The sequence below is a fragment of the Eleutherodactylus coqui genome, chromosome 8 (assembly GCF_035609145.1).
Source record: "Eleutherodactylus coqui strain aEleCoq1 chromosome 8, aEleCoq1.hap1, whole genome shotgun sequence".
NCBI classification, from domain to species: Eukaryota; Metazoa; Chordata; class Amphibia; order Anura; family Eleutherodactylidae; genus Eleutherodactylus; species Eleutherodactylus coqui.
Window position 1 is genome coordinate 164,327,104 of NC_089844.1, and position 27,276 is coordinate 164,354,379.

The 27,276-nt window shown below is 43.2% G+C and overlaps 1 protein-coding gene across 3 annotated transcripts in view; it reads right to left on the minus strand.

Annotated features, from left to right (window-relative positions):
- LOC136577088 (uncharacterized) overlaps positions 1–19,112 on the minus strand; it is a 51,198-nt gene extending 32,086 nt beyond the window's left edge. The window contains exon 1 of one of the 3 annotated variants that reach the window (XM_066576811.1): positions 19,084–19,112. The gene's annotated coding sequence lies outside the window, so the exon portion shown is untranslated. Of the gene's footprint in view, positions 1–18,229; positions 18,425–18,521; positions 18,604–19,083 lie in introns of those variants that run through there. The other 2 variants (XM_066576809.1, XM_066576810.1) reach the window with 2 other exon arrangements.
- Between the last annotated feature and the right edge of the window lie 8,164 nt (positions 19,113–27,276).

Sequence of the window (27,276 nt, forward strand, 5' to 3'; positions counted from 1 at the left end):
CCCACTATGTACAAGAATATAACTAGTATAATACTGCTCCTATGTTCAAGAATATAACTACTATAATACTGCCCCTATGTTCAAGAATATAACTACTATAATACTGCCTCCAATGTACAAGAATATAACTACTATAATACTGCCCACTATGTACAAGAATATAACTACTATAATACTGCCCCCTATGTACAGGAATATAAGTACTATAATACAGCTCCTATGTACAGGAATATAACTACTATAATACAGCTCCTATGTACAAGAATATAACTGCTATAATACTGCCCCCTATGTACAAGAATAGTACTATAATACTGCCCACTATGTACCAAAATATAACTAGTATAATACTGCCCCCTATGTACAAGAATATAACTACTATAATACTGCCTCCAATGTACAAGAATATAACTACTATAATACTGCCCCCTATGTACAAGAATATAACTACTATAATACTGCCCCCTATCTACAAGAATATAACTACTATAATACTGCTCCCTATGTACAAGAATATAACTACTATAATACTGCCCCCTATGTACAAGAATATAACTACTATAATACTGCCCCCTATGTACAAGAATATAACTACTATAATACTGCCCCCTATGTACAAGAATATAACTACTATAATACTGCCCCCTATGTACAAGAATATAACTACTATAATACTGCCCCCTATGTACAAGAATATAACTACTATAATACTACCCTCTATGTACAAGAATATAACTACTATAATACTACCCTCTATGTACAAGAATATAACTACTATAATACTGCCCCCTATGTACAAGAATATAACTACTATAATACTGCCCCCTATGTACAAGAATATAACTACTATAATACTGCCTCCAATGTACAAGAATATAACTACTATAATACTGCCCCCTATGTACAAGAATATAACTACTATAATACTGCCCCCCCTTTACAAGAATATAACTACTATAATACTGCCTCCAATGTACAAGAATATAACTACTATAATACTGCCCACTATGTACAAGAATATAACTAGTATAATACTGCTCCTATGTTCAAGAATATAACTACTATAATACTGCCTCCAATGTACAAGAATATAACTACTATAATACTGCCCACTATGTACAAGAATATAACTACTATAATACTGCCCCCTATGTACAGGAATATAAGTACTATAATACAGCTCCTATGTACAGGAATATAACTACTATAATACAGCTCCTATGTACAAGAATATAACTGCTATAATACTGCCCCCTATGTACAAGAATAGTACTATAATACTGCCCACTATGTACCAAAATATAACTAGTATAATACTGCCCCCTATGTACAAGAATATAACTACTATAATACTGCCTCCAATGTACAAGAATATAACTACTATAATACTGCCCCCTATGTACAAGAATATAACTACTATAATACTGCCCCCTATGTAGAAGAATATAACTACCATAATACTGCTCCCTATGTACAAGAATATAACTGCTATAATACTGCCTCCTATGTACAAGAATATAACTACTATAATACTGCCCCCTATGTACAAGAATATAACTACTATAATACTGCCTCCTATGTACAAGAATATAACTACTATAATACTGCCCCCTATGTACAAGAATATAACTACTATAATACTGCCCCCTGTGTACAAGAATATAACTACTATAATACTGCCCCCTATGTACAAGAATATAACTACTATAATACTGCCCCCTATGTACAAGAATATAACTACTATAATACTACCCTCTATGTACAAGAATATAACTACTATAATACTGCCCCCTATGTACAGGAATATAACTACTATAATACTCTCCACTATGTACAAGAATATAACTACTATAATACTGCCCCCTATGTACAAGAATATAACTACTATAATACTGCCCCCTATGTACAAGAATATAACTACTATAATACTGCCCCCTATGTACAAGAATATAACTACTATAATACTGCCCCCTATGTACAAGAATATAACTGCTATAATACTGCCTCCTATGTACAAGAATATAACTACTATAATACTGCCCCCTATGTACAAGAATATAACTACTATAACACTGCCTCCTATGTACAAGAATATAACTACTATAATACTGCCCCCTATGTACAAGAATATAACTACTATAATACTGCCCCCTGTGTACAAGAATATAACTACTATAATACTGCCCCCTATGTACAAGAATATAACTACTATAATACTGCCCCCTATGTACAAGAATATAACTACTATAATACTGCCTCCTATGTACAAGAATATAACTACTATAATACTGCTCCCTATGTACAGGAATATAACTACTATAATACTGCCTCCTATGTACAAGAATATAACACCTATAATACTACCCTCTATGTACAAGAATATAACTACTATAATACTGTCCACTATGTACAAGAATATAACTACTATAATACTGCCCCCTATGTACAAGAATATAACTACTATAATACTGCCCCCTATGTACAAGAATATAACTACTATAATACTGCCCCCTATGTACAAGAATATAACTACTATAATACTGCTCCTATGTACAAGAATATAACTACTATAATACTGCTCCTATTACAAGAATATAACTACTATAATACTGTCCCCTATGTACAAGAATATAACTACTATAATACTGCCCCTCTATGTACAAGAATATAACTACTATAATACTGCTCCCTATGTACAAGAATATAACTACTATAATACTGACCCCTATGTACAAGAATATAACTACTATAATACTGCCCCCTATGTACAAGAATATAACTACTATAATACTGCCCCCTATGTACAAGAATATAACTACTATAATACTGCCCCCCTATGTACAAGAATATAACTACTATAATGATCTTTTTATTTAAAACTTGTAACAAAATTATTACAATATATTTACAATAAAATCATAAGAGGAAAACATAAGAATCAACAACGAAAACAAAAAACAAAACAGAAAAACAGAACAAAATAAACTTCAGGACACCCGCACAGAAGTTGGTACCCGGATCCTCCTCCAGTTTATACTATATGTACATTGTTTTCTAAGTCTTTCTTATATACTGTTTTCAGACTTTCAATGATGTTCTTCATGACATTATTACAGGAGTTGACTTCCTTATTGATGACCAGGCAGCATCTTGCACACCACAGATGGTACACGGTCACCACATTTATCACATATAGAGTACTTCTGTTATATTTACTAAGCTGAGGCAGGAAGTCTCCATACACTACTTGACAATATGGCTGCCTTCTCAGTTGGGGTAACTGCAGGGCCAGGGACACGGCCTGCCATACCTGTATACTAAATGGACAGTCTAAAAGAAGATGCTCCATAGTCTCTACACACTGACCACACTCTTCTCTAGGACAAGATCTATTTGTTACATTGCGACATTTCAAATTGTCTCTGACATACATCTTCCCATGAAATGCCAGCCATGCCTCATCCCTCATGTGTGTCGGCACTCTAGAATCCTGTAAGATTTGTGCAGTCTGTTTCACATCTAAATGTGGCGCATCCCTCAACTGTATCTGGACACTGAACCGAGATCTCAACAATTTGTCATAGATCTCCTTCCTACTGGACAATCTGACCTCATCATATAAAATCCTCCACTTAATGATCTTACTGATGATATGTACTCCATACCAAGACACGTTGTTCTTAATACGTCCCGAGATCCTCTTAATGGCATCACCTACCGACCATACAGATACAAATTGCTGGATCTGCCTCTTGAACAGATCGCACCATGGTTTCTGCACCGAATCTTTACAGAATGAGAAATTTCTCATCAAAAACATCAAGTTTAAGAATAATTCTGGACAAGGCATGGAGAGTCCTCCTTCCCTATGAGGGAGATAGGCAATGTTCCTCTTCACTATGCTCACCCTACTACCATACAAGAAGTTGAAGAAGACATTGGTTAGTCTGGGCCGCAGACTATCTGGCACTGGAAACACCACTGAGATGTACAAAAACAGTGGAAGCAGGAATCTTCTCATAAGGCCGACCTTCTCATGGTATGTCAGCCTCCAATGCTTCCAGCTCCGCTCCTTCTGCTCACACACCGCTAGCCTCTCCTCCCAATTCACCTTCCCTTCATCTACTTTTCCAAACACAACTCTCAAAATTTTAATTTTATCCTGAACTTTCCTGAAGGGCACCGAAAAGACTTCGCTATCTCTCCCTAACCACAATGCCTCGCTCTTCTCCATGTTCACCACCGAATTTGAGACTCTGGAAAATTCTGCTATGTCCTGCTCAAGTTCTGCACAATCATCTGCAGAAGTCACCAGAAGTGTCACATCATCCGCATAAGCACTAAACTTTATAACTTCCACTTTCCCATGAAGATGACACCTCAACCCCTGTAAATCCCCATTAGCCTGTAGCTTTCTCAGGAATGGGTCCAGGCTAAAGACATATAATAGTGGACTGAGAGGACAACCCTGCCTCACCCCTGACATAATCCTGAAGGGATCTCCTAGGTGACCATTAATCAGAGGTTGGCTTACCGCTCCCTTATAGAGAACCTGCAGCCATTGTACAAAGCGCACCGGAAGGCCATACTCCAACAACACCTGATACAAGTAGCCATGATGAACTCTATCAAAGGCCTTACTCTGGTCTAAGCCAACCACATACGCCCCTTCCCCATGCTGTTTCATATAGGTTATGGCTTCTCTCACCATAGCAGTGAGTCCTCTATTGTTCGGCCTTTCACGCCACATGTCTGATTAGCAATAATTAATTCATCCGCCACATCACTTAGCCTATAATACAAGATCTTGGCCAAGATTTTATAATCCGTATTTAGCAGAGATCTTTTACATTTCCCTTTTTTGCCAAAAGAACCAACACAGATTTACAGTGAGAGTCCAGCATCTTCCCTGCAGAGAGGCAATCATTATAAACCTGCACCAAGTCTGGAGCTAATAAGTCTCTGAACTCTTTATAGAACTCGCTGGTCAGGCCATCCAGCCCCGGACTCTTCTTGGGCTTTAAGGAGTCAATGCTTCTTTTCACTTCCTCCTCAGTTATGGACACAATCATGCATTCTGCTTGCACTGGTCTAATTTGGGCAGAGTCACACTCTTCAGATAACATTTAATGTCATCCTCCCTAATCTGCCCCCCTTGGAAAAGATTCCCATAGTAATCTCCAATGATCTGTGGAAGTTTCTTCTGCTCTGACTGCTCCGTCCCGTTCTCATCTAATAGCCCAGTCATAAACTTCTTATTAACCCTATTCTTACAGGCAATAAAAGTGTCCGGGGTGTAAACCATCCAATTATCAAACTGTCCCTCAGCTTTAAGAGACTTGAAGCGATCATACTGCAGTTCTTTCATCTTCTGCTTTATCTGGCTGATGCTCGCTCCGTCCACCTTCTCCCCACTATTCATCCGACCATATAAGCGACTCAGCTGTCGTCTCAGCATAGAATACTTCATATACTCCACATTACTGCGTCTCCTGGCAGCTCTAATCATAAACTGCTTGATGTCCCCTTTCATGCACTCCCACCACTCTGCTGTATCATCACACATACATTGGGTAGTCCTCCGTTCATTATAGAAGGTAGTGAAGGCCTCAATAAACTGTGGATCCTGCAGCAGCGAACTGTTCATCTTCCAGTATCCCCGACCACAGACCCCGGTCCCATCCTGACCCAGCGTGACACTTACTATACAATGATCAGAGAACTCTATGGGGCTGATCCTATACTTGGTGCACTTCATTCCTTTCTTAATATAGATACGATCTATTCTGCTGGCATTACCTCCCTTATGATAGGTGTAAGATCTCTTAGCATATTGTAAGCCATAGGGGTCAACTAAATGAGCCTGCTGAACCAGATTATTGAGGAAGTTCTCATCATACCTCAATTGTTTGTGCCTACTGGTTCTATCTACATTACTGGAGACACTATTAAAATCCCCACACATTATAAACACCCGAGATGTAAAACAATACGGCTTCATCAGCTGGAACAACTCCCTCCTCTCCTTTCTAGTTTGAGGAGCATAGATATTAATAACTCTATAATATATAGTGTCCAGTATAAAGTCCAGCATCAGGCACCGGCCTGGACTGATCTCCAGGACCCTCTCCACCTCTATGTCCTTATTGAAGAGAATTCCCACACCAATCATTTCTCTCCAATCCAAAGGACCAGAATGATGCTCCATGTCTCCAGTCCCTCCTGGCTGCATACACATCAGCATTACTCTTCAGGTAGGTTTCCTGTAAGAAGAAGATATCAGATCTCTCCTCTGACAGCCGCTGGTAGATCGCCTGCCTCCTGTTCTTAGTCTTTACACTGTTCACATTTATAGAGCAGACTCTCAAACTCATCTAAGTCACTGGACTTTCTTGCTTTTCCTCCTCCGTCCGCTGCTGCCACCTGCAGAGCCCCATCTTTTGGTGGACACTGATGGTTGAGGTTCCTCTTCCTGAAGGTCATCATCAGAGTTATGTAAAGAGATGCATTCTTTTTCTGATTTCTCTGATTCTTCTCCCAGCACTCCATACTGTCCGGAGGTTATGGCCAGCGCCGGCTGATTCTTCTCCCAGCACTCCATACTGTCCGAAGGTTATGGCCAGCACCGGCTGATCCGGGGTTTTCCTTGCTGCAGTGACTTTTCTAGCAGGATCTGCAGTTTCATTCTTTCTTTTAACCGCCTGGAACCCCTCTTGATCCATAGCGGGGCGTCTGGGCCGTGCGGCTCGGTCGGAGGGTTCTGTAGCCTTATATGGCTGCTGTTTAGGTGATTTAGCAACAGGTTTACTGGATATTTTCTTCTTTTCATGAGGTTTCTCTTCAATAGCTGGTGCTTGTAGTACAACAGGGGATATTTCACTTCTTACAGCAAGGATTTTTCTTTTTTCATCAGATGCCTTCTCGGTGGCTGGTACTTGTACTGTAGTGGGAGGACCATCCATCTCTCCCTTTGCTGTAGTGCAGCGGGTGAGTTATCAGTCTCTAAAGCAGGGTCACTGGTACTTTGCACTACATTAGTATTAGGACTGTTGGATTCTGGGGCTGTATCTGCTCTTGCAGCGACGTCCTCTTTACCTTCCTCCATGGGCTCTATGCCGATATCATCACCTCCTTTATTATGCTCTGCATGTGGACACTCCCGGAATGTATGACCTGCTCCTAAACACAGGTTCCAGATGACGGGTCCTCTACAATCGCTTTTTGAATGTCCAAACTGTCCACATAATGAACACTTGACTCAAGAGCAGTTAAAAGCGAGGTGTCTGCCCCCACACCTATGACATAGACAAGGCTGACCAGGATATATCTCTGAGCCTAGATAGGAGTGCGGTAGATGTCTGGTCACACCATTGGCTCGCTCTAATTGGATCTTTACAGTGTATCCACCATTCCAGATTCCCTCCTCATCATAGATTTTTTCTGGATAGTTCATGATCATACATTGCCTACTGAGCCAGTGCTCCAGATCTGCCAGCGCCACCACCTCAGACTGGAACAATATGGTGGCCCTCACCACCTGAGGCTTGGACAGCTGGATCACCTGGAGATACTTCCAGATTGACTGTCCCCTTGTGTCATTATATATACTCCAAAATGCATCCAAGTCATATTGCAGCTTAAAGCTGATGTCATAGATCCTGCTGGAGGGGATATGGATCAGAGCGTACACCTCAGAGGCTTTAAACCTCATAAAGTCTTTTAGGAGACTCTTCCCAATGTACAGTCTGGAGGGAATGTTCTCCTCTGGCCCCGTGTACTTAATCCTGACAGCGTTTCTCCTCTGTGGTGGAGGGGTAGCTGGCTTTGTGACATTGGAGTATAGTCTGTTGAATTGTGGAAAGTCAGCAGAGGGATGAGTGCCAGACCTTTCCTCATCAGCAGGCTTACTGACTCCTGATTGATCTGCAGACACACCTGCGGTGGTTTCACACTGTCCTGCAGACACACCTGCGGTGGTATGAGACTGTCCGGCAGACACACCTGCACTGGCATCACACTGTCCTGCAGACACACCTGCGGTGGTATGAGACTGTCCTGCAGACACACCTGCGGTGGTATGAGACTGTCCTGCAGACACACCTGCAGTGGTTTCACACTGTCCTGCAGACACACCTGCAGTGGTTTCACACTGTCCTGCAGACACATCTGCGGTTGTATGAGACTGTCCTGCAGACACACCTGCACTGGCATCACACTGTCCTGCAGACTCACCTGCGGTGGTATGAGACTGTCCTGCAGATTGTTTTACACACACCTCTGCGGATGGCTGAGAACCTTCACAAATCTCCACCATATCTGCTCCGGACGATGTAGTTGTCTCTTCACTCATTACACTACACGGTGTTTCATTTACAATGTCAGTACCTGAAGCATACACCAGATTACTACTTGCATTCATTTCATCAGCACTGCAAACAGAGTCCTTTGCAATTAACCCCTCATTGGCAGTGACATTTTGCTCCTCAGTATTAGCAGCATTTTCAGAGTTTGATAGCTCAGCTCCCATACTCAGTGACCCTGAAAGAAGTGACCCTCCAGGCGCTGCACCCACACATCTCAGAGGGGTTCCCTGCTCCACCATACTATACACAACATTATAATCAGTACCTTTTTTCTCAATGACTTCTTTAATCTTCATGTTTTGCACTCTGGCCTCCCTCTTCATGTTTTGCACTCTGGCCTCCCTCTTCATGTTTTGCACTCTGGCCTCCCTCTTTTTCTCCATTGCCCAGTTTTCTACTTTAGGTATTGCATTTGCTTCTTTGTCTAGTCGCTCCTTTAGTATAGTGAGCTCACGTGTGCGATTATCCAGGCATTCACACTTTATCAGCTTTGTCTTTGGATCCGTTTCTATCTTAATCTCTTCTCTTAACTTGAAGATTTGTCTTGCCAGTTTAAATAAACTTTTCTTAGTCACTTTCATACTCAATCCAAATGCTTTACATGATTCAGTAATCTCACCAGCCACCATTTCCTGGTTACCACTTTCTTGATCTCCATGCTGCAAGCCACACTCCAGGCTCTGGGCTCTCCCAGGATCGTCAGCCCAGCTGCACTCACTTCCTCCTGGGTCAGAGGCCATGCCTCCTCCCTACTGGGAGCTCACGTCTATCCTCTCCTATGGACAAGAATAGAACTACTATAATACTGCCCCCTATGTACAAGAATATAACTACTATAATACTGCCTCCTATGTACAAGAATATAACTACTATAATACTGCCCCCTATGTACAAGAATATAACTACTATAATACTGCTCCTATGTACAAGAATATAACTACTATAATACTGCCCCCTATGTACAAGAATATAACTACTATAATACTGCCCCCTATGTACAAGAATATAACTACTATAATACTGCCCCCTATGTACAAGACTATAACTACTATAATACTGCTCCCTATGTACAAGAATATAACTACTATAATGCTGCCCCCTATGTACAAGAATATAATTACTATAATAGCCCCCTATGTACAAGAATATAACTACTATAATACTGCCTCCTATGTACAAGAATATAACTACTATAATACTGCCCCCTATGTACAAGAATATAACTACTATAATACTGCCCCCTATGTACAAGAATATAACTACTATAATACTGCCCGCAATGTACAAGAATATAACTACTATAATACTGCCCCTATGTACAAGAATATAACTACTATAATAGTGCCTCCTATGTACAAGAATATAACTACTATAATACTGCCCCCTATGTACAAGAATATAACTACTATAATACTGCCCCCTATGTACAAGAATATAACTACTATAATACTGCTCCCTATGTACAAGAATATAACTACTATAATACTGTCCCTTATGTACAAGAATATAGCTACTATAATACTGCCCCCTATGTACAAGAATATAGCTACTATAATACTGCCCCCTATGTACAAGAATATAACTACTATAATGCTGCTCCCTATGTACAAGAATATAACTACTATAATACTACCCCTATGTACAAGAATATAACTAATATAATACTGCCTCCCATGTACAAGAATATAACTACTATAATACTGCCCCCTATGTACAAGAATATAACTACTATAATACTGCCTCCTATGTTCAAGAATATAACTACTATAATACTGCCCCCCATGTACAAGAATATAACTACTATAATACTGCCCCTATGTACAAGAATATAACTGCTATAATACTGCCTCATCTGTACAAGAATATAACTACTATAATACTGCCTCCTATGTACAAGAATATAACTACTATAATACTGCCTCCTATGTACAAGAATATAACTACTATAATACTGCTCCCTATGTACAAGAATATAACTACTATAATACTGCCCCCTATGTACAAGAATATAACTACTATAATACTGCCCTCTATGTACAAGAATATAACTACTATAATACTGCCTCCTATGTACAAGAATATAACTACTATAATACTGCCCCCTATGTACAAGAATATAACTACTATAATACTGCCCCCTATGTACAAGAATATAACTACTATAATACTGCCCCTATGTACAAGAATATAACTGCTATAATACTGCCTCATCTGTACAAGAATATAACTACTATAATACTGCTCCCTATGTACAAGAATATAACTACTATAATACTGCTCCTATGTACAAGAATATAACTACTATAATACTGCCCCCTATGTACAAGAATATAACTACTATAATACTGCCCTCTATGTACAAGAATATAACTACTATAATACTGCCTCCTATGTACAAGAATATAACTACTATAATACTGCCCCCTATGTACAAGAATATAACTACTATATTACTGCCCCCTATGTACAAGAATATAACTACTATAATACTGCTCCCTATGTACAAGAATATAACTACTATAATACTGTCCCTTATGTACAAGAATATAGCTACTATAATACTGCCCCCTATGTACAAGAATATAACTAATATAATACTGCCCCCCATGTACAAGAATATAACTACTATAATACTGCCCCCTATATACAAGAATATAACTACTATAATACTGCCTCCTATGTTCAAGAATATAACTACTATAATACTGCCCCCCATGTACAAGAATATAACTACGATAATACTGCCCCTATGTACAAGAATATAACTGCTATAATACTGCCTCATCTGTACAAGAATATAACTACTATAATACTGCCTCCTATGTACAAGAATATAACTACTATAATACTGCCTCCTATGTACAAGAATTTAACTACTATAATACTGCCCCCCATGTACAAGAATATAACTACTATAATACTGCCCCCTATGTACAAGAATATAACTACTATAATACTGCCCCCTATGTACAAGAATATTACTACTATAATACTGCCCCTATGTACAAGAATATAACTGCTATAATACTGCCTCATCTGTACAAGAATATAACTACTATAATACTGCCCCCATGTACAAGAATATAACTACTATAATACTGCCTCCTATGTACAAGAATATAACTACTATAATACTGCTCCCTATGTACAAGAATATAACTACTATAATACTGCTCCCTATGTACAAGAATATAACTACTATAATACTGCTCCCTATGTACAAGAATATAACTACTATAATACTGCTCCCTATGTACAAGAATATAACTACTATAATACTGCTCCTATGTACAAGAATAGAACTACTATAATACTGCCCCCTATGTACAAGAATATAACTACTATAATACTGCCTCCTATGTGCAAGAATAGAACTACTATAATACTGCCCCCTATGTACAAGAATATAACTACTATAATACTACCCTCTATGCCCAAGAATATAACTACTATAATACTGCCCCCTATGTACAAGAATATAACTACTATAATACTGTCTCCTATGTACAAGTATATAACTACTATAATACTGTCTCCTTTGTACAAGAATATAACTACTATAATACTGCCCCCTATGTACAAGAATATAACTACTATAATACTGCTCCCTATGTACAAGAATATAACTACTATAATACTGCCCCCTATGTACAAGAATATAACTACTATAATACTGCCCACTATGTACAAGAATATAACTACTATAATACTGCCCCCCTATGTACAAGAATATAACTACTATAATACTGCCCCTATGTACAAGAATATAACTACTATAATACAGCTCTTATGTACAAGAATATAACTACTATAATACTGACCCCTATGTACAAGAATATAACTACTATAATACTGCTCCCTATGTACAAGAATATAACTACTATAATACTGCCCCCTATGTACAAGACTTTAATTACTATTGAAGAGGAGTAGGAGAGGAGGTTGTAATCTGAGAGTGGAAAGGGGGAGTTTGTGAAGTGGAAAGCAGAGCAGAGGCAGAGGAAAATTAGTTTGAGTGTTGCCATGTCTGTCAGTGGGGGAGTCTGAGAGTTGTGATAGGCTGAGGGAGGAGGTGAGCATTAATCCTGAGGGGCAGATGGGGAGACAGGGTCATTGGTGGGGATGTTGAAGTCACCGAGGAGGAGGGTTAGGATTTCACAGCATAGCAAGTAGGGGAGCCAGGCAGCTAAATGATGGAGGAACAAGCTACATCGTATATCTGTGACACAAGCGATTTCTTTTAGTCAAGATTGGTCATCTGGAGGTCACAGAGGACTCTATATTAGCGTCTTTTGATGTAGTTTCCCTTTATACCTCTACTGAACATCGGCGGGGATTGAAGGCGGTGCAGCATTATATCACTTGGACAGACTGGTCCCCAAAGAAAGTTTGCTTTGCCCTGTCGCTGTTCGAGTTCATCCTGAGCAAGAACTACTGTTACGGCACTCTGACCCCCGAGCGCCAGATGGGGTGCCCTGAACTTACCGCACCCCACTGTCCCTGCCTACTTGCCTCGACCTGGCTAGCCCCAAGCGGACAACTGGGTGGCGGTCCCAACTCTGGCTAGGCACCTGGCGACTACCTAGATGGAACTAACTTACCGGGGGACAGAGTGCCGACAAGGGAGGCAGATGGAATAACCAAACAGAAAATACAAGCACAAGGCAAAACTGGAAGAGGCTGATTGAGATAAGCTGCAGACAGGACTGACTAGTAGCTGACAGAACCAATAACTGGCAGTGAGCTCAGGTCACTGCCAGCCTTGTAACTACAAGACTCCGCCCAGGGGCGGAGAGTGGGAGGAGGCAACTCCCCCCACTGCTGCATAAGAATGATGGAGTGCGGGCGGCACCCTATGGGTGGACACGGCCACGCCGCCACACCCGGCCGCCCCACGCCACCGGGAGAGCCCTGACCCCAGAGCTCCAGGATGCCAGAGCCGACGCCGCCGACCGCGGGACCCTGCGCCGCCCTGCATCGTAACAACTACTTTGTTTATGGAGGGGTGTGCTACAGGCAGCGGCAGGGTACGGATATGGGCTCGAATGTGGCTCCCACCTACGCCAATATGGTGATGCGTAGGTTCGAGAAAGATAATATGTATCAGTCATCTTTCTGGCCAAAGGTGAAAACCTAGTTGCATTATATTGATGACATCTTCCTGGTTTGGGAGGGGACCGTAATGGAACTAGTTGAGTTCCAGCAGTTATTGAATACCATATGTCGCGAAATCCAATTCACTTTAAGTTACTCCACAGTCTATATCCAATTTCTGGACACCATGGTACTAAAGAGGGACGGCAGGCTTTCCACTGATTTGTTTATCAAGCCTACTGACAAGAATAGCATTTTGCATTTCAATAGTAATCACCCTAAGAATAAGATTTCTTCATTACCATTGAGCCAGCTCCTCCGTATAAGGCGAGTTACTGATGATGAGTTCATTGATCATAGGTTGGAACAAAGGGGCTCGAGATTCCTGAGTAGGGGTTACCCTAAATCACTTATAAAACAAACTATATCTGATGTAAAATCTTTGAAACAGAGTGATTTATTGACCCCCAAACCCAAGAACAGGGATCCCAACAGGATGACATTTGTTTCCACATATAACCTCCATAGTGCTCAGATATCGAAAATCATTAAGAAACACTGGACCCTACTCTCTTAAGGTTGTGAGTAGCGATGAGCGAGCACCCAAATGCTTGAGTCTGCGTTATTCGAGTGGAGCTTTTCGTAAAATTCGAGAGCTCTACTCGAGTAACGAACCCCATTGACTACAATGGGAGACTCGAGCATTTTTGTATGTGGAACGCCGGGTGCTGAGCTTTTTTTTTCCCCCTAGGTTCTCGTTCTCCCTCTCTCTGTCTCTCTCTCCAGCCAGCCAGCCAAAAAACTTGCCAATGACGCACGTTGCGTCGGGGCCAAAACCAGCACATCACAGCAGGGAGGAGCCAAAAACTGGGGCGGGGTCGAACACGGCTTGATGCTCGTTCGAGTAACGAGCACCATCAAGTATGCTAATGCTCGAACGAGCATTAAGCTCAGCAGAGTATGTTCGCTCACCTCTAGTTGTGAGTCTATAGTTGAATTCCAAGATGGCCCCATGATGGCCTACAGATGAAACATGAATTTAAAACATAGACTGGTAAAGCCTCTGTTGGAAATGGGTGGTATAGATCAGTGTTCCCCAACTCCAGTCCTCAGGGACAGCCATCAGGTCATGTTTTCAGGATTTCCTCAGTAGTGCACAGGTGATGTAATTATCATCAGTGCCTCAGACATTGTCACAGGTGTTCTTACTATAGGATATCCTGAAAACCTGACCTGTTGGTGGTCCCTGAGGACTGGAGTTGGGGACCCCTGGTATAGAGAAACAAAGACTTTTTGCTCCACTAAAGAACGGGAATTTTCCATGTTGCATCTGCTCATGTGGCGGGAACATCATTAAAGGTGACAGTTTCTGTCACCCTTACACGGGCACCCGTTTTACAATCAAAAACAGGTATACCTGTACGTCATCTTTCGTCGTCTATTTGATCACGTGCCCGTGTAGTCTACTCTATATTGGAGAAACCACAATGGAGGTGCGTTCACGGTAACACGTTACCAGTTCACGCATCATAAAAGTACTGTTCGTACTGGTAACACTGGGCTTCCTGTACCTAAGCACTTTTTTGACAGAAACCACAACATTAGCCAATTACGTTTCCGTGTCATAGATCATGGGCCACCCTTAAATAAAAAAGGACTGAGATGGATACATACTCTAAACACCTTGACCCCCTTTGGCTTAAACATATATGATCACTATATGCCATTCATCTGATGGGATTATGCCTGTGTCTTCTCTTCCCCTATGCGAGTCGCTGGTGTTTATAATCTTTTCATCACTCACCTTTATTCCCTTACTGTGTATTAGGTGCGTGTTGTTTTTATTGGTACATGTTTTTAATTTTTGTCTTTTTCTTCAGTTGTAGATCGCCTGATCCGTGTGGTGCCTTTCCTCCATGACCGCTATGTATCATGCAGCCTTCTTTTTTTTATCTTCTTATATAGACTTTGCTACTATGTGCATACTGTACTCTTTTTGTTGTTGAATAAAGTATGTTAAGTAGAGATGAGCGAACTTACTCGGCCACGCCCCTTTTTCGCCCGAGCGCCGCGATTTTCGAGTACTTCTGTACTCGGGCGAAAAGATTCGGGGGGCGCCGTGGGTTAGTGGGGAGTTGCAGCGGGGAGTGGGGGGGAGAGGGAGAGAGAGAGGGCTCCCCCCTGTTACCCCCCGCTCTGTCACGCCTCCCCCCGCCCCCCGAATCTTTTCACCCGAGTACGGAAGTATTCGAAAATCGCGGTGCTCGATCGAGTAATTACTCGAAATGAGTAGGTTCGCTCATCTCTAATGTTAACCTATTGCATGCCTCCAGATTTTACATTTAGGACAGTCCAGTACTTATTTCTTTACATCAGTATACTCCCTATGCAATTGCTGATTTTAGTGGGTCACACTACTAATATCCATTATATTAAAAACACTACTGTAAATGTATTTTATTGATTACATTATGTAACTTTTTTGACCAGGCACGCCTTGTTGCTTTATATCCTTTTTTGTACCGTAGCATATGATATACATCGGGCAGACGTAATTGGTCTGGATTGTGTATATATCTAGGATAACGTGATGCCCATTACAATTATGTCCGTACGTTTTTTCGTTTGTACTTCTGTACTCTCTATAAAGATATCTTTTTTTGGGTTTACGAAGTGTGTTGGCTACTATGTGGCAACAGCATGTATGCCTGCGACCCATTGAGTATTTCTGGCCCTCCACATCATTTGGTGATGCTCTCTAGTTGATATCCCTGTATGGATGCTTTCTACTATACTTGGTGTCCACCATATGTGTGTGTGGCTACCCCATAGATATTATGTCACTTTGTTGTGACTTCTGGCTATTGTGGGCCGTATTAACTTTATTGTCATCCATTTTATTGATATATTACAATGCCCTCTGTTGGCCGTATTAGTCATCTCTATGCCTACCTTTTCTAGAGAGTATATAATGCTGATCTATGTCTATGATTTTGTTTGGTATGTTGATGCATTACACATATGTTTTTAATGAGATTTGATTATTGTGGGTGTATCTTTGTTTCACTATTGGTTACTTTGTCTATGTACTTCACTATTTAAATGTGTTTTGGTGTATGTTTAAGTTAGTTTGAAAAAGGCCTAATATGGCCAAAACATAGCTTGCTTACTTTTTACTCTGACCATGGATTAATAAAGCTTTTTGCAACTTTTTTTTTACCAAAAAGTCGATTTCCTGCTCATGCTGCCACTATACTCAATTATTCTCAAGTTGCGATTGGAGTCTTGTGGTTCGGACTGTTTCTGTGGCCTGCAGTTTATCTACCTCACCCTTTTGGGTGCTTTTTTTGCGTGCTGCTGTAACCGCTTATTGTACGTGATAGAGGAACAGGCGGGTGGGACCCGGAGGCCGGTAGATAACTGCGACATGCAGGGACAGTGGATGAAAGAGTCGTAAGGTGTAGACTCTGAAAGACGGGAAAGTGAGCAAGGAAACGACCTGAAAGGTACAGTTAGTTAAGAGGAGAATGCCTACTCCTTTGTCTCACCTGTCGTCTGATCTAGGGATGTGGGAGAACTGCAGGCCATCATGGGGCAATGCAGTAGGAAGTGGTAGAATTGGACTGCTGTATCCATATTTCGGTGAGGATGAGCAGGTTGAGACGTTTGGTGGTGAAGAAGTCATGGGTATTATTGTATCTTGACGCCACCAGGAAGTCCTGGTGGAGCCAAGATTGGCTGCTGAGCTGCTTAGCCTGCAGGTCATGGAAGGCCACTAAGCCTTAACAGCAGCAAGTGGCTTCCCCGGCAACAGTAGAAGGGCAGCGTGGAGCAGTAAGTAGCTTCCCCAGTGGCGGTAGAAGGGCAGCGTGGGGTTGGCAGCAGGGATGCAAAATTTCCCTGAAGCGCCTCTTTCGGCATCTGTGGGCCACAAGCGCATGCCCCCCCCACCTTCATGTCTGAAGTTAGCAGCATTGGGAGCTGTCAGTGGGGGAGCGCCCATCAGGGACTACAGAGGTGGAAGCCATCACGGAGCTGACAGCGGAAACATGGCAGCATTTACAGCTAATAATGTAAGACTAAGAAGACAAGTAACCTTCAGCCGAATCCACACTGTGCTGCTAGGACCTTCCAGCCTTGACCCCATTGGGAGCTGGGGGTGTGAGAGGGCCATTCCTCCTGTCAAACCGCTATCTTCCAGTGGAGTCAAGATACAATAATTCCGAGGTCATGGACCGCCTCCAAGACTTCTCCAGAGCAGCACCGGTCCTCTGGAACGCACTACCAAAGGCTACATGAGCAATCCAGCATTCGCAGAACTTCAGGCGTGCTCTAGAAACGCACCTCTTCAGGGAGGCATACCGAATTCCCTAAACAAAACCCTACTGACTGCAATCCCTGCTAGCCATCATAAACCTCCCCTGCAGTCATAACGATCCTGCCATCACACGGCCAAATGTCTGACCATTATCTATGTGTATAGCATCCCTCACTCGCCACCTCGCCATACCGTGCACATCTCCAGCCCCTTTACCTTCTGTATCACCCCATTACTTGTAGTATGTAAGCTTGTTGGAGCAGGACCCGCACCCCTATTGTCTCCATCTACTGGTTACTATGTAACCGTGGTTCTGTAATTTTTGTACTTTTGTCTTTCTGTATTCCCCTGTCTATATAAGCGCTGCGGAATATGTTGGCGCTATACAAATAAAGATTATTATTATTATTACATGAGCCCTTAGTCAGGAAAAGGCAGAGGAGGGCTCACTCACTGCAGCGGCGCCCCTGGAGGATCTGGAGGCGCAGGCACTAGTCAGTGCCTGTAACACATACGCGACGAACCGGACCATGAAGTCGCAGTAGATACTTTCCATCTTGTGTTCTGCTTCTTTCCTGACATTTCCTGGAAGTCGGATCTCTTATCATCTGTTCCTGCGGCTCCGCATTCCTCTATCCTTCTGGTAAAATATTGCAGAGCACATATGGAATGGGGGGAGGGGTGGGGTACAAGCTGAGCCCTAGCTGTACAGAAGTAAGTGCCCCCTTGTGCCCCAGATCACCTACCTCCTATTCTTCCTACAAGACGTGCAGCCTAGAGAGTAAGGAGTGGACACGTAACTTCCTCATAACCGCCCCGGGATGGGTCGCAGCACTGAGGGCTGAGTGTATCAACTTTTGTGATTTAAAGGGGAAATGCACATAAAAGTGATCTTCTGATAGGTCACCGTTACGGGGAGGAGAGGCGTTGGTGAAGTCTGTGATCTCAGCCACTACTTATTTCCAGAATGAAAGGGATATATGTACACAGAGGATTCTGTTACTGGAATCTGACAGCATATTTAAGGCAAGAGCTTTGTGAGAGGCGCAGGGATGTGTCCGTCTCTGTTATGGGGAGTTCTGGTGTGGGTCTGTTATGGAGGATGACTGATGTAGCGGCCTGTTATATGGGCGCTATGATACGTCTATGTGGGGCTCAGATAATATATTGTGTATTACAGGCACTCAGTGAAGCTGCTATACGTCCCTAATGCTGATTATATCGAGCCTCATTTATATGTGGATGTAGGTGATCAGGTCCGGCTCTGAGCCCCACGCCGTTGTGTCCCCCTTTAGGGATTGTACTTACTGTAGTCCTGGGTGGTTGTGCAGACGCCTCGTCTCTGTGTATTACTGTGGCATTAGAGGTGGTGGGTTTTATCTCGCCTGCTCAGGTTCGGTAATCATTTGAGCGAGGCAGGGGGAAGGGGGTGCATGGGGTATTGGTTTGGCTAAAGAGGTGGTCTGGTGTGATAGGGGAGAGATTTGGCAGGGTGGGTCAGGGTTGGGGGATATGCCCCCCCCTGCAGCTAGGAGGAGTGGGGTAGCGAGGGTGAGCAGGTGATTGGGGGATTTGTGAGGTATGCTGCTCTGCTTAGATAAACAAACAAAGCCAGAACAATATAGCTTGGAAGAGACATAAGGGGGGGGGGGGCACAAGAGCGCATTTAATAAGGACAAAATATAATCTAGGCAAGGAACATACCATAGACAAATACGTTACAGTATGGGATGGAACAGCAGCGGTGCAGATTCTGCAGAGGTGCAGATATAGAAGCAGCACAGAGGATTTCGCTACTCAATATATTTCACACATTTTCTAGGCATTCTATACTATGCTAAAAGGTGACCCGACAAAGTATAAAACACTCCCGCCGCCCGTGGACCGGGTTCCCCTCTCACCCCAGGCACCTAATTTTTCTCCCTACAACAAAAGATATAATTCCATTCTTCACACCATTAACCCCATCATCTTCTTCTGATGTTCCACAAGCCAACCCTCATCCTCCTCCGAGCGCGCTACTACAATCTGGCAGTCAGTCACCACTGACATAGTCAGCCCGGCTGTCCCGCTCCTCTACTGCTCTCATGCTGACAGACCCTACAGACTCCAGAGACCACAGCGCCTGCAGGGCTGGACCGGTCCGCCAGTATGAGGCAGGTCCTCTTCGTCTCCTTTCACTCAGTGCCCTATTCACTGCCGCCTGTCTGCCAACACAGGGACCCGTGTCTACGTTGGTGCCATGTCTGCTGCTGGGGCTCGTTAGGACAGCAGTCAGTACCTACCCAGCTACTCATCTTCCCCGGATGCCACCCGTTAAATAATCTGCCTTAGGGAGCGTTTACATAGCGGTATTGTACACGCTACATGACAATATTCTGGGGTTCTGTGACAATTGCTGAAAATAGCGCTGTGACGGAATCCCGGGACGGAAACAAGCAGGCCATTTACCTCTATTGTAATGCGGACTCCTCTCTGGTGTCAGCTTTACAAGGTTCCCGTTATATTTGGAGTATAGAACAGCGCAGCCGACTAGATTATTCTGCACTCCAAATACAACCGTAACAAATGCCGGGCAGCCGGGCGGAAAGTCTGTGCGGTCCATCCGGCAGTATTTGGTTCCGTCCAGAGATGGAGCCGTTTGCCACGGGGATTCCCCGTTCCTGCTTCCTGAATGGGAGTAGAAAAGTGGAACCCCGAGTGCCGATGTGAAACCACACTTAGGCCTCATGTCCACGGGCGTTTTCACAATGTATTACACATGCCATGCACGGTGAATGGAGTCAATACAAGTAAATGGACTTTCATTGATCCATTCGCATGAGCGTGGAGATACGCGCAAAATATAGATGCTCCATTTCTTTGTGTACCATGCAGCGTGTGCAACACAGTCCATACGCAATACATTGCCTGTGGGCGGCGATTCATGCGCAAACCTGCTATGAAACCAAGCGGGAAATTAAAAGAAAAAAAAAAGGAGTCACACTGTGCATAAGCGTGTGCGTTAGATATGTGGCGCAGTACCCTCGCTGCCAATATACGGTCCTTGTCGGCATCACAAACACCGGTAAAACGTTATGGGGAAACCCGCAGTATATTAGCCGACACCCGTGGACATGAGCCCTTAGTCAGGAAAAGGCAGAGGAGGGCTCACTCACTGCAGCGGCGCCCCTGGAGGATCTGGAGGCACAGGCACTAGTCAGTGCCTGTAACACATACGCTACGAACCGGACCATGAAGTCACAGTAGATACTTTCCATCTTGTGTTCTGCTTCTTTCCTGACATTTCCTGGAAGTCGAGTCTCATCATCTGTTCCTGCGGCTCCGCATTCCTCTATCCTTCTGGTAAAATATTGCAGAGCACATATGGAATGGGGGGAGGGGTGGGGTACAAGCTGAGCCCTAGCTGTACAGAAGTAAGTGCCCCCTTGTGTCCCAGATCACCTACCTCCTATTCTTCCTACAAGACGTGCAGCCTGGAGAGTAAGGAGTAGACACGTAACTTCCTCATAACCGCCCTGGGATGGGTCGCAGCACTGAGGGCTGAGAGTATCAAGTTTTGTGATTTAAAGGGGAAATGCACATAAAAGTGATCTTCTGATAGGTCACCGTTACGGGGAGGAGACGGCATTGGTGAAGTCTGTGATCTCAGCCACTACTTATTTCCAGAATGAAAGGGATATATGTACACAGAGGATTCTGTTACTGGGATCTGACACCACAAGTCTATGTGCGGCTCAGATAATATATTGTGTATTACAGGCGCTCAGTGAAGCTGCTATACGTCCCTAATGCTGATTATATTGAGCCTCATTTATATGTGGATGTAGGTGATCGGGTCCGGCTCTGAGCCCCACGCCGTTGTGTCCCCCTTTAGGGATTGTACTTACTGTAGTCCTGGGTGGTTGTGCAGACGCCTCGTCTCTGTGTATTAATGAGGCATTAGAGGTGGTGGGTTTTATCTCACAGGACAAGTCTGCTCAGGTTCAGTAATCATTAACCTGCTTCGTAACGAAGGGTTCACACCGGGACACAGTGATAAAGCTGTAGATTGGTTATGCCTCAGGGGTAGAACAACCTATGGGAGGGTCCTCATTGCCTCAAGGCCATCGGGGATCAAACATGCCGCACAACTGCACTGGGAAAATGGGAATCTATAACCTCCCTGAGCTCTGCCTGGCCGGATATTTTGCACCGAGTGAATCAAAACTGCAGATACTAAAAATATTCAGTTGGGAGCAATTCCTGACCCATTAGACACTTTTACATTGTGTCAGACTATCACACACACTATGTTGACCAAAGTATTAGCCCCCCACCAATCCAGTGCTGTCAGATGAAGGGGGATCTGCAAATCAGATGTGTGAGCATTAGGTATAAAAGGAGAGGATCCCACGTATATCCAAGTATACAAACCACCAGAATGCCACCAGATATAGAGTGGACACTGCAGTATGGTGGTGGGATGTCACCCAAGTAATCTTCCAGTAGGGGACATCGCATCACTTTTGGACCTTCCAAATACCACTGTTGGCAATGTTATTTGGAAATGGCAATCACCTAAAAACAACCTGGTTATCCTTCCCTTTGGAAGAGGACTTGGACTTTGGCTCATAATTCCCAGGTCATTGGTACAAGGCTTGTTAAAAGGTCTGATATTGACTTGCAGGAATGTTGCCTTCCAATAGGTGGTGCTTAACAATAATACAGCGTCCCAACGGGTAGCTCAGGACACGGGGCATACGCTGAGGAGCTGGTAGGGTAGAGTGGTCACTTGTCATGGTGGTACTTACCAGGCTCCCTCCCAGCGGGACACACATGGCCTCAGCTAGAGCAGCGCTGGGCCTCTTCCGGACACCCCTAGGAGACAGATGGCGAATATAGATGGAACAGGAACATAACCTTGTCAGGGGTGACGCCACCGGTCCTATTACCCACCGGTATGACACTCGGCGGTAATAAAGAGAATTCACACACAATGTATGGTCGAAGTATCTCAGTCCCTGGCAAAAACTTTACTTGGAAACTTCAATATCACACAAATCAAGAAACACACTAGTGCAGGTAAGAACAGATGGAGATCAGGGAGGAAACTCAGGATGACACCAGTCCTGCAGGCGTGCGTTACTGCTCCTGGAAGGGAAACACCCCGGAGGAGGAAGGGGTATGGTCACTCCACAGACACTCTTGCAACACAGTACCTCTGCACGGTGGTTTTGGCCTTTTTTCCCCTTGCTCTCTCTCTTTAGGCTCCTGGGAATGGGGTCCTCAGGATACCTCCTCCTCTTCCTCCATCACTTGGTATTTGTATAGTGCCAACTTATTTCGCAGCGCTTTCAGGTAATTATTACTTATTACCCCCCACCAAACTGGGTTCTCATTTTACTGACCTCGGAAGGATGGAAGGCTGAGTCAACCTTGAGCCGGCTACCTGACGCATGCGGGGATTGAACTTGCAACCAACCTTGAGGTCGTAGGCGAGAGCTTACACTCTGCGCCACACGAGGCCCAAGAGAGGGTTGAAGGTACTCAAAACTGACTCCAGACTGACTAGCACACCCAAATCACTCATACTTCTAGACTCTAGCATACCACATGACAGGACAGAAGTTGATACATTTACAGACATCTCCTAGACTCATGCAGACATTAACCTCTCACTTGCTGCAGCTGTGCAATACACAGAAAAAGACACTAGACAATTTGCACAGTGGATCTACACAAAAGATATTACATGTATGACATTTATGGAGGGGCCAGAAATAGATGTTCTGGGCCACTACAATACCACAGAGTATCCATATAAGGGCTTATTCAGACGACCGTATATCGTCCGGCAGGGGCGTAACTATAGAGGATGCAGGGGATGCGGTTGCACCCGGGCCCAGGAGCCTTAGGGGGCCCATAAGGCCTCTCTTCTCCATATAGGGAACCCAGTACTATAAGTAAAGCATTATAGTTGGGGGCCCTGTTACGAGTTTTGCATCGGGGCCCGGGGAGCTTCAAGTTATGCCTCTGTCGGCCGGGTATTCATGCCGACCAATATACGTCGTCTCTCTCTGCAGGGGGAGGAGGCTGGAAGAGCCTGGAGCAGTGCTCTGAGCTCCCGCCCCCTCTCTGCCCTTCGGCACTATTTGCAATAGGAGGGGTGGGACGAGGTCCCACAACTTATATATAATATTGTGATTAAGTGTCAACCATGCACATGTCAGAAGCCTACAGGTACCCCACCTATGGTGCAGAACCCCCCGTTTATATAGCGCACACATTTATGAAGCACGAGAAGTAGTAGTACTCTCATGGCTCTTAGACAGTGCTATTCGACAGTTTTAGGCTATGTTCACACGGGACAGATACGCTGCAGGATGTCCACTGCGGAATTTCCGGCGTACAATCCACAACGTTTTGAAATCCCAGCTAAATGACTGAGTTTCAGTGAAGTTTTCTGTACACGGCGTGGAAAATATCTGCTGCGCAATTGTGCTTGCGGAGCAGATTTTAATGTTATGAGGAAAAGACTCTTATACGCTGATTTTCCATGTTTTCGCAGCAGAATTTAACATGAAGGTAAGGGCTTATTTACACGGGCGTGTATTGGTCAGCGTTTTCACCGCTGGACGATTATACACTTCGATTTGAGCAGTTCCCTCCCCTTATACAAGAAAAACACTACGAAATCTGCAACAAACAGCAACTTTATGTCTTGGAGGTTTCAGGGTGTTTTATCAACTGCCCTGCAGAGAATCTGCAGTGTACCCGTCCTGTCTGAACATAGCCTTAAGGAGTGTTGGTGAAGTTTTGCAGTGACCAACCCAGACGTAGGAAGTATTGAGCAGCGAGGGAAAAAATGAGATGCTAGTCATGTCGGTCTTATGGTCAGCCTCCAGCAGTGGAATAAACAATAAATTAACTAATAAAAGCAAAATAAAAATATAGGTAGTTGTTATAACCTCCTACCCATGGGGTTGGATAGGATATGATGTTAATTTCTCGTGATGCCAGTCCCTATATGATTAGGGACCCATTCCGGACAAACATAATAAATATAAAAAGTGGAGAAGTCAACAATAATGGGGGCAGTAGTCCTTGCACTCCTGTAGTGTCGTGTGGTTCCTTAATGCAGTATATCGATGATGGGAAGGAACTGCAGGAAGCAGACTTTAGATAGTGAAACAACTTTCAACTCTTTATTACAGGGAGCGAGAACTGTGGATCTTGAAGTAAATAACCACAATTTACATTCACTTGCAGTAACTGCTGAATCACACTGACTTAAGGGAATTGAAGACTTGGAATTACATTAGTAGACATTGCAGTGAAAAGCTTTCTCAGAGAGGCTGTGGCAACATATTGCAGTAACACACATCCAGCTTTCATCCCTGGCTTTGACTAATGCTTTGCAGATAGATTATTGACTTGCTTCTCTTCTCTCCCTCCATCTCTCTCCCCTCTTCTAACACTCCAGCATAACTTGATTTGTAGTCCTCACACTTAGATGTTAGAGCTTCCCACCGCACTGACTCTGCTAGACATTCTCTTTAGAAGACTTCGTTAAGATGCTCGCCTTGTAACTCCCCGGTCTCTATCTCTGGCTGTCTTCTCTCGGCTTTCTATAGGACTAGGCTACTTCTGATGAGCGATACGATCTTCTTTGTGTTCCTTGACAGTCTCTATCTCAGGCTCCTCTGGACTAGGCTGGCTAACCCCCCCACTCTCTGCCTTTTATAGTCTCCCTGCTAACCAATCCTAAACTAGGGGAAATCTCTGTACCCAATTCCAGTACTAGTTAGGGGTGACTGGCAGGTGTTAAAGCAGGTTAGGGTGCATTCTGCAGTCATACAGTGCTAGGTCGTGAGATCACCAAACATTAACACTTTAGTGCCCATTTAAGGCATATACACATAGATGAACATAATTAAAGTTACATACTATTATGATACTGTATGTATATATATATATATATATATATATATATATATATATATATATATATATATATACACATACATATATACACACACACACACACACACACACACTTCCCATACGGTAAAAGATATTAATGCTGTGGGACCCCAATTCTGGGGTACTACAGTTCCGGTTCAGTTTGAACAAATTTGAACTGAACCAAACCTTTCAAAAATATGCTACTAATATGCTACTAGTGAAGGGGTACAGTTAAAATTATAGTTGAGGTAGCATAATGAGGTCATAGGTGAGGGGGTGCAGTGAAGTCAGAGGTGCTGGCTGCAGCGAGGTAATAGAAGGGGTGCATTGAGGTCATTGGGGGAGCACAGAGAGGTCTGAGGCAAGAGAGCATAATGAGGTTATAGGTGCAGTGAGGTCAAAGGATGCAGTGAAATCATAGATGGGGGTGCAGTGTGGTAAGAAGTGAAGGAGGTACAGGGGTGCAGAGAGGTCTGAGGTGAGCCTTGGGTTGTTAGATAATTCCCCTAAGCTTCCTCCACACGGCCGAGTGCGATATTGCGCTCTTGCAGGTTCGATGTATCAGCGAATGCATTTCTTTGAAAAATGCCTGCCATCACTTCGGTGAGGTTGCAATCGTCCGATGCAGCTATCAGCAGTGTCAAAGGATCGGCAAGTGTTTTCCATGCCGAGTGATGCGGTTTCCAGTCCCATTGAAAACAATGTGTGATGTGTTCCAAGGGAACGCCCAAAATAGGTCTTGTCACGATATTCTCCTGCAATGCAATGTGTGAAATAATCGCTCATGTATATGGGTTCATATATAATCGCTCATGTATATGGGTTCATATATAACTGCTCATGTATATGGGTTCATATATAACTGCTCATGTATATGGGTTCATATATAATCGCTCATGTATATGGGTTCATATATAATCGCTCATGTATATGGGTTCATATATAATCGCTCATGTATATGGGTTCATATATAACTGCTCATGTATATGGGTTCATATATAACTGCTCATGTATATGGGTTCATATATAATCGCTCATGTATATGGGTTCATATATAATCGCTCATGTATATGGGTTCATATATAATCGCTCATGTATATGGGTTCATATATAATTGCTCATGTATATGGGTTCATATATAATCGCTCATGTATATGGGTTCATATATAACTGCTCATGTATATGGGTTCATATATAACTGCTCATGTGTATGGGTTCATATATAATTGCTCATGTATATGGGTTCATATATAACTGCTCATGTATATGGGTTCATATATAACTGCTCATGTATATGGGTTCATATATAACTGCTCATGTATATGGGTTCATATATAATTGCTCATGTATATGGGTTCATATATAATCGCTCATGTATATGGGTTCATATATAATCGCTCATGTATATGGGTTCATATATAACTGCTCATGTATATGGGTTCATATATAATCGCTCATGTATATGGGTTCATATATAATTGCTCATGTATATGGGTTCATATATAATCGCTCATGTATATGGGTTCATATATAATCGCTCATGTATATGGGTTC